This window comes from Sarcophilus harrisii, chromosome 4 (assembly GCF_902635505.1).
Source record: "Sarcophilus harrisii chromosome 4, mSarHar1.11, whole genome shotgun sequence".
Classification (NCBI taxonomy): domain Eukaryota; kingdom Metazoa; phylum Chordata; class Mammalia; order Dasyuromorphia; family Dasyuridae; genus Sarcophilus; species Sarcophilus harrisii.
Genome location: NC_045429.1, coordinates 440,028,464 through 440,036,810, shown reverse-complemented (window position 1 = coordinate 440,036,810; position 8,347 = coordinate 440,028,464). Strand labels below are relative to the sequence as shown.

Here is an 8,347-nt window from a genome sequence, read left to right as displayed (position 1 = left end):
ATCTCATCTCAAGTTGGGGCTCTCAGCTGAATGACCCTGGCCAAGTCTCCCAGCTCTCTTAGGATCCCTGAGCCTCAGTTTTCTCACAAGATTCAGGACCTGTGATTTGGTTGGTCTGGGGAGTTCCCACAGAAGAAAACACCCGCCACCAATGCAGATTGACACCTTAGGTACAGCTTTGTGACTTTTCTTTCCTGTACAATAAGGGTCAGAGTGGATGGTCTTTACGGTCCCTTCCAGATCTTATATTCCATAGTCTTCTATCATTGGAATATAGTTGGAAGGGACCTTAGAGCACATTGAGTCCAAACTTCCTATTTTGGGCAACAGATGAGGAAACTGAGAGATGAAATGACTTGCCCAGGATCACCCAACTTGCCCCTACAAGACAGGATTTGGACTTGAGACTTTCTTGACTCCAGATCCAGTTCCCTAACCACTGAACCACCTATTTGCCCAAAGAGGTGGAAACTTCTGAGGGAGACCCTCAGATGGGGGCAAGGCCAGTGACCCCTTTGTGCCTGCCCTTTTCCCCTCTGGGAGCTATTTCCCAAATTCCTCTCCTCCAGTTTTCTCAGCCAGCCCTTTTTAACATGAAAAGGACTCCTCCAATGAGTGGGGACTAGGGGCTGGCAGGCTCCAGGCCAGCTGCTCATCGGGCTGTCTCGGTCTCTCTGCAGAAAAGTTTGGGTACGGTTTGTGGCCATTCCTGCTCTTCCTTGCAGTCCTGATGCTTCTGCTTGCAGTGCTTTTGAAGTACCTGAACCAAGGTAAAGACCATTGTTTGTTTGTTGGGATGCTCTGGGAGAAAAAGGGAGGGAAATCAGCAACACCCATCATCCCTGCTATGGGGAGTGCTGCTCTTCAATCCAGTTCCATCCAGAATTGCATGACCTACAGGATGGTCTATACTCCAATCTTGTCCTACCCTTGATTAACAGTCTCCCATGGATGAAATATCTGGGGACCTTTGGGGAAAATAAAAGTTCAGATCCCCAGAAAATCTTAGGCTCAATCCATCAATCAGTCAATCAATAAACAAACTCTATGGTAGGCACTGGTGATACAAACAACAAAAGCAAACAGACCCTGTTCTTGCAGTTTACATTCTATTGGGAGAAGGAAGGAAAGATATATACAAAAGGAGTGCTGATGATTTGGGAAGGAGGGGAGTGTTAACAATTTGGGGAAAGTCTTTTGGGAGAAGTAGCTCTTGAGCTGAGCTTTGAGAAGAGCAGAATTTTAAGAGGCAGAGGTAAGAGAAGAATAGGGGAGCAGAAGGGAGAGCATCACTTTGATAGCTGTGGGAAGGATGGATTGAAGAGGGGAAATATTAAGTATAAGGAATAAAATTGGAAAAAAGGGAATAAAATAAGGAAAAAAAAAAGGAATAAAATAAGGAAGATGCTAGGTTCAAGGACTGAAACTGGGAGGACTATGCAATCATCCAGGTGGGAGGGAATGAAGGCCTGGATCTGCATGGTTTGGGGGTCAGCACAGTCAAGGAGACAGGTGAGAGAGAGACTGAAAAAATGGAATTTGTAAAACATGGGACTTGATTAGATGAAACGAGTGAGGGAGAAACTAAAATCAAGAATTCCATCAAGGGAGGGATGTATTTAAGGGGAAAAGATGACGGATTCTATTTTGGACATGCTGAAATTGGGGTAGAAATATCCAGCAAGCAGTCAGAAATCTCATCCTGGAGTTCAGCAGAGAGATGAGCACTGAATATCTAGAACTGGAAGTTGTCTGCCATAGAAATGATGGTTAAATCCGTGGGAACTGTAGATCTCAGCTAGAGAGTGTAGAGAGAGAATAGGAGAGGGTCCAAGACTGAGCCTTGGGATACATTTATATAAAGGAGGCAGGACATGACTACAAAGACAAGAAACAAACAGTCCCAGCCTCCAAGGAGGAATATTCAATCTAACTCTTATCCTTTTTTTTTTTCTTTCAGTGAGAAGTATAAACAAGGTGAGACCTTTATCTAATTTTTGTTTCCTTCTTAATGGGATCTTGGAGGATGACTGCAGGACTCTCACAATCTTTTGTATGTCTTATTGCAGAGAAAACCATACTAGGAATTCTAAGCAGATGTTGGGGAAAGGAGAGAGAGACCTTTGGAAATCAGTGATTGAGAGCCATCCAGTGCAATCCAGTTTATATGGTGTAAGGCTTGAGCAATACACTATGTCCCCTGATGGGACATAGGTTCTAGCCTCGTGTTCTATTACGTGATGATAGGCAAATTGCTAGACCTTTGTGAGCCAATTTCCTCATTTATAAAGTGGGTACGATAAAACCTATGGCCTGAATATCTCACAAGATTGTTGTAAGGAACAGATAATATACATAATGCACTAGATAAAGGGTTACCTATTGTTTAGGATCCTTCTTGGTAGGGACAACCAAGTTAATATTCATCATTGAACAAATCTTTAGTTACCAGTCTATAAAACCTTTTCCCATCCTGCAGTTGTGTTCTTCTTGGGCCGCTTTTGATCTTTATCTGTCCTTAATATTGCTATCTGACCTACTAATTTAGCTTAAGGACCCTTGTCATCCTCCCTGCTTCAGCAGTCTTTGGACTACCAGGCCTTTCTATTTACAGAGGCTTTCCATTTTTATCACCAGTGCTTGACACATAGGAAGTGCTTTAAAAAGCTTTTTAATTAATTCATTCACTTCTCATGTGAACAAATTCAATGAAACCCAGTTACGTGATCAATAGGACCTCATACTGACATCATGAAACATTGATATGATGTTGGTCACTCACAGATCACCTCCGCGGCCTACCTCAAGCCCAGTCAGTGAGCCCCCCACCATTTGCTCCACTTGATCCTGGGTCCTTCTCCCATCTTCTAGCTTCTCAGCCCATTCTGCATCTCATGATGGGATTACCAAAGCTTCCACTCATAACATTATTTCCAAGGCTTCAACTGCTTCTTTTAAGGTTGTGCCACCTAAAATTGTTGTTTTCCCTGATAGAATTTGTGCTCTAACCCCCTTTCAATTTTTGGTAACTGAGGATTCAAGAAAGCACGTTGTGTTAATGTCTTAAATACATAGACACACAAAACAAGCCACCTTCTCCCCCACCAGAGCTTCTTACAAGAGGGTCTGCATCCTTCCTTACAGTGTAGGGGAATTGTCAAGAAAGCCCTGTAGGGGCAATTATAGGAACCATCTTAGAGATTGATGTGTTGTCTGATTCTGAGCAAGTCATTGAATTTCTCTGAGCCTCAATTTTCTCATCTGTAAAATGGAAATAACATCAGTATTGTAATACTTACCTCATAGGGCGTTGTGAGAATCAAATAAAATAAAGTGTTTTGAAAAACCTCGACCCAGATGTCATCTATAAAAGCACTGTTGGGATTCCATCCAGCTTCCTTTTCCACACCCAGCAGGGTCACCTCTTGGTTCCTTTGCCAGAGGGATAGGGTTTGGGACAGCCAAGTGCGCATTTGGGATGGAAAATACGCCATCACCGGGGGCAGCTAGGTGGTGCAGTGGGTAGAGCCCCAGCCCTGGAGTCAGGAGGACTTGAGTTCAAATCTAGCCTCAGACACTTAACATGTCCTGGCTCTGTGACCCTGGGCAAGTCACTTACCTCCAATTACCTCAGCAAAACAAAACAAAACCCACAACAACAAACAAAAAAAATTCACCAGCATCTGTCGAGATGCAGAAAACATCTTCTCTCCCCTTCCCATCTCTCATGTGAGGGAAATGCTCAGGTAAAGGCAAAGGCAGAGATTGTCTTTTATCTCCTTTTGTGTCCCCAGCATTAGCACGGTACCTGGCACGAAGCAGGGGCCTGATACATTGATTGATTGGCAGTGGTCAAATAGAGCTGCAATTCTTTCTTTTACCAGGAGTAGGATGTCCGGCAGGAGAGACAGCTCTATCATTGGTCCGGGGACCACCTGAGTGGGATTGTGCGTGGGGCCAGTTTCTGGGGAGGGCTGGGGCTTCTGGGGTTAGATGTGGCAGAAAGTGGTTTTTTGCTGTGGACGCTCCCACGGGGCCTGCAGTCTGATCCTCTTTGGGGATTCTGGCCATGGCCCGACCAGAAAGGACAGCCCAACAGACGGTTATCATCTCCTACAATGCAAGAACTCATCCTGGCCCCTTGTGGAGCTCGGGATATGCTCGGCTTTCGTGCGTCATTGCCCAGTAAAGTCTTCCTCTGCCCCGTGACATGAGGGTCTTCTTTCCACATATCTTTTTCTGCAGACTATATTCCACCCTTCTTGGAGGGGCTGCCTCAAAGGTAGCTCAAGATACTCCTTGAATCTATACATACCTGCTCATGGTCCCCACTAATGTGGTGACCTCTAACACTCGGCCAGAAGACACAATAGTTTAAATCAAAAGGTATTTAATGAACTGCATAATAATAAAGTGATAGTGAAATATTTTGCCCATGAATCTGGGACATACACATACACATACACACGTCATCACAGGGGTGAGCAGACACCGGGAGCTAGTCTGATCAGGAATGTATACATATGGATGTGTAGGTAAGGGAATACTATGGTGTCAGGGCTATTTTGGACCTCCAGGACCGGCCCTGATAGCTTTTGCTCTCTGTGTATTCATCCAAATAAAAGATGGATTTCTGCAGCTTGTTTATAATGGAAAACAATGCAGCTGATCATACAATATCGGGGTGGTCAGGGAGAAGAAAGTCCTTTCTTATAGGGAAGTGGTGGGGAAAGGGGGAAAAGAAAGGGAAAGACTAATAGAACAGAAGTATTAGGGGAGAGAGAACCCTTCCTTATAGGGAAGTGGGGGGGGGAAGAAAGGGAAAGACTAACAGAAGAGAAGTTTTAGGGGAGAGAGGAGAGCCCTTATAGGGAAGTGGGGGGAAAGGGGGAAAAGAAAGGGAAAGATTAACAGAAGAGAAAACAGAAGCATTAAGGGAGAGAGGACCCTTCCTTATAGGGAAGTGGGGGGAGGGGGAAGAAAGGGAACAGAAGAGAAGTTTTAGGGGAGAGAGGAGAGCCAGGGCCAGTACAGACCGAGGCAGACTGGGGCATGGGGCTGAACACATCATTTCTGCCTCCCAGTTCCCCTTGCCTGCCAGGCACAAACCTGCTGGGTGCATGGCTGGGGAGCATCTGTGAGCTTTGCTGAAGCCTTTGGCTCTGGGATTTGTTCTTTCTCAGGAGAATAATCGGTGGTGTCGGTTAAACTCTCCCAGAAAAATCAAGCCTTTGCCTTCTCCCCCTCTGGAAGCAAACAAAACCCAAAGCCTTTTGCTTGCTCCCTTAAGCTCCGAGCTCTCTTATCTACAAAGCTTTTCAGCCCAGCTGGGGGTTTGCCCCCGGAACCAAAACCAAAGGGCAGAGATGCCCCGACAAAACCCAACCTTATCTTTGGAATTGGGCTTTCTGGTCTAAAGTCTGAATCCCTCCTGCCAGAGATCTCCACTGTGACTATAGTGAGCATCTCCTGTCCCTCCCCGGTCTCTGAAAGCCAGATTCATGCTGGGGCTTTTCACCCAACGTGGCTGATAAGGAACAGGTGGTACAATGGGCAGAGCACTGGGTCTGGAGTCAGGAAAACCTAAGTTCAAATTCAGCCTTCCTGGCTGCCTCACCTCACCACCGTCTGCCTCAGTTTTGTCATCTGTAAACTGGGGATAATAATAGCCCTAAGTCTCCATGTTGTTGTGAAAATCAAATGAGATAAATTGTAAAGTGTTTAGTCCAGGGCCCCGCACATAGTAAATGTGATAATAGGGGTGTGGGACTATGGAGAGACTGAGACAGAATGGGGGGATATTGAGGGAAATGGGTGGGAAAATGAGAGCACATTAGGTTGGGGCAGAGTCTTGCAGAGAAGCTCCTTGCTCTTTGGCACCTAGAACAGAGAGAGAGTTGGTCCTGGAGACTATTACTAGCAATGTGATCCTGTGTAAGTAACTCCCCCCGTTTGTCTTAGTTTCCACAGTTGTAAAACAGGGATCATAATAGCACCTCTCTTCCCAGGCTGTGAGGATGAAATGAGAGAACATTACTGGGTTTGACAGGCTTAGTCGTGTGATTCTGGGCAAATCCCTCACTTTCCCCATCTGTGAAATGGGGATCATAAAAGCACCTCTCTTCCAAGGTTGTGAATATTGCTCGGTTTAGCGAGGCTCACAGGCTCGTGGTCAATAAGCATTTATAAATAGTAGCTAGCACAGCACTTAACAAGTATTATCCAAGCTTATGTCCAAGGAAGGGCTGGAACTCGGGTCTTTCTGACTCAAGCCTGTGCTCTGTGCCCTCGGCACCACCTGGCCTCCTCTGACTGTAGAACACTTGGCAGTGCACGGAGACCCGAGGATCATGGATTTAGACACTTAAGGGACCTTCTGGGTTATCATAGTAGACCCTCTAATTTTACAGATAAGGAAACTGAGGCTCAAAGATGTTGAGAGTGTCTGGCCACCAAAGGCCAATTCCTTCTTCTTACAGATCAGGAAACTGAGACCTAGAGAAATGAAGAGGACGTGGGGTGTCTTCTAACTCCAAGAGTTTAAAATTCTCTATTCTAGTGAGAGGGCATCAGGCAGCACTGGTTAGAGCTGCAGTCAAGAGGACCTGGGTTCAAATTCTGTCTCAGACATTTACTGGCTGTGTGACCCTGGGCAAACCACTTCACCCTATTTGCTTCAGTTTCCTCATTTGTCAAAAGAGCTGGAGAAGGAAATGACCAATCACTCCAGTGTCTTTGCCAGGGAAAAACCCAAAAGACATAATGAGGAGTCAGACATGGTTGAACTAACTCACACACTCTACCACCCACAATCACAACACTCTAAGTGAGGCTCTGACCCTTGACCCTTACTCAGATTACTTTTGGTGTGTTCTGTCCAGTTCCAGAGACTACTGACAAGATGCTGCTGGCCCCAGAGGAGCCTGACCAGGATGCTGAGGAGGCTGGAGACCACGCGGGATGGAGGCTGGGATCAGGGTGGTGGCGGCAGGGACTTCTGGGGCCACGCCAGAAGGTGGAACCATAGTTATTATCTTGAGGATGGGAAAAGTTGTCCCAAATCTTCCTAAGCTCCAACTACTGACAGGTCCCTTCCTTTCTTTAGTTCCTGATTTTGAGACTGAGGAAAGGGAGGTATATTCTATATCTTTTTATATTTATATAATTTATATTTATATTTCTTATTTATATATTTATCTAAAAGCACCCCAAGCTTTTAACCTTCAATTATTAAAGTCATTTTCACTGTATTTTGTGGTTCATGAGTACCTCTTGTTAATTTTTTTTTTTTGCGCTGAGGCAATTTGGGGTTAAGTGACTTGCCCAGGGTCACACAGCTAGGAAGTGTTAAGTGTCTGAGGTTGGATTTGAACTCAGGTCCTCCTGACTTCAGGGCTGGAGCTCTATCCACTGCATCACTTAACTGCCCTCTCCCAGAGTTCTTGCAAGCCTTAAAGTGAGATGATCATTGGAAAAGGCCTAGTCCAGTGCCTGGCACATAGTAAGTGCTATATAAATGTTAATTATTATTCTAATCAACAGACACTTCTTAAGGACCTACTATGTGCTGGGCACTGTGCCAGGTGATTGGGGGGTGGAGCGGGGCCAATGGTAAAATGAAACAGTTCTTGCTCTCAATGAGTTTATGTTGTAACGGAGAAATTATTAACACTGAAAGCTGAAACTGCTTACGTAAGATGCTTTTTTGCTTTTTGTTGAGCACCAGTAGCACCCGTCAGCATCCGGGGATTGTACCTGGATTTAAATCCCAGAGCTGAGCCGAGAGAAGCTGACTTGGAAATTAATGTGAAACAGCAACAATAAGACTATGTGCCGATCAATCCTGATGGCCATGGCTCTTTACAAAGGCGAGGTGATTCAAGCCACTTCCGATGGTCTTGTGATAGAGCGAGCCATTTGCACCCAGAGAGAGGACTGTGGGGGGACTAAGTGTGGATCACAACATTGTATTTTCATTTTTTTGTTTTGTTTGCTTACATTTTATTTTCTTTCTCATTTTTTCCCTTTTTGAGCTGATTTTTCTTGTGCAACATAATTGTGAAAATTTGTGTAGAATTGTATGGATTTAACATATATTGGATTACTTGCTAAGAGAGGGAGAAAAAATTTGGAACACAAAGTTTTGCAAGGGTTAATGTTGAAAACTTTCTATGCATATAGATAAAAAGAAGCTAAAAAAAGAAATGTGAAAGAGCTAAATTTTCTTCTGAGAGGGCTGCTTGTAGGCAGTGAGAGTCTTGAATTTTCAAAGAACTCCGGAAGATCCGGACAAGCTGGGTCAGGAGGTCCAAGGCTGAGGTCCCACCCAAAGAAACTCATACACTGA

The 8,347-nt window shown here is 44.9% G+C and overlaps 1 non-coding gene across 1 annotated transcript; it reads left to right on the top strand.

Annotated features, from left to right (window-relative positions):
• The first annotated feature begins 681 nt into the window (after positions 1 to 681).
• LOC100932631 lies at positions 682 to 3,350 on the top strand. Its single transcript, XR_004234079.1, has 3 exons — positions 682 to 770; positions 1,961 to 1,977; positions 2,070 to 3,350. It is a non-coding gene; the product is annotated as an uncharacterized LOC100932631 (transcript).
• The last annotated feature ends 4,997 nt before the right edge of the window (positions 3,351 to 8,347 follow it).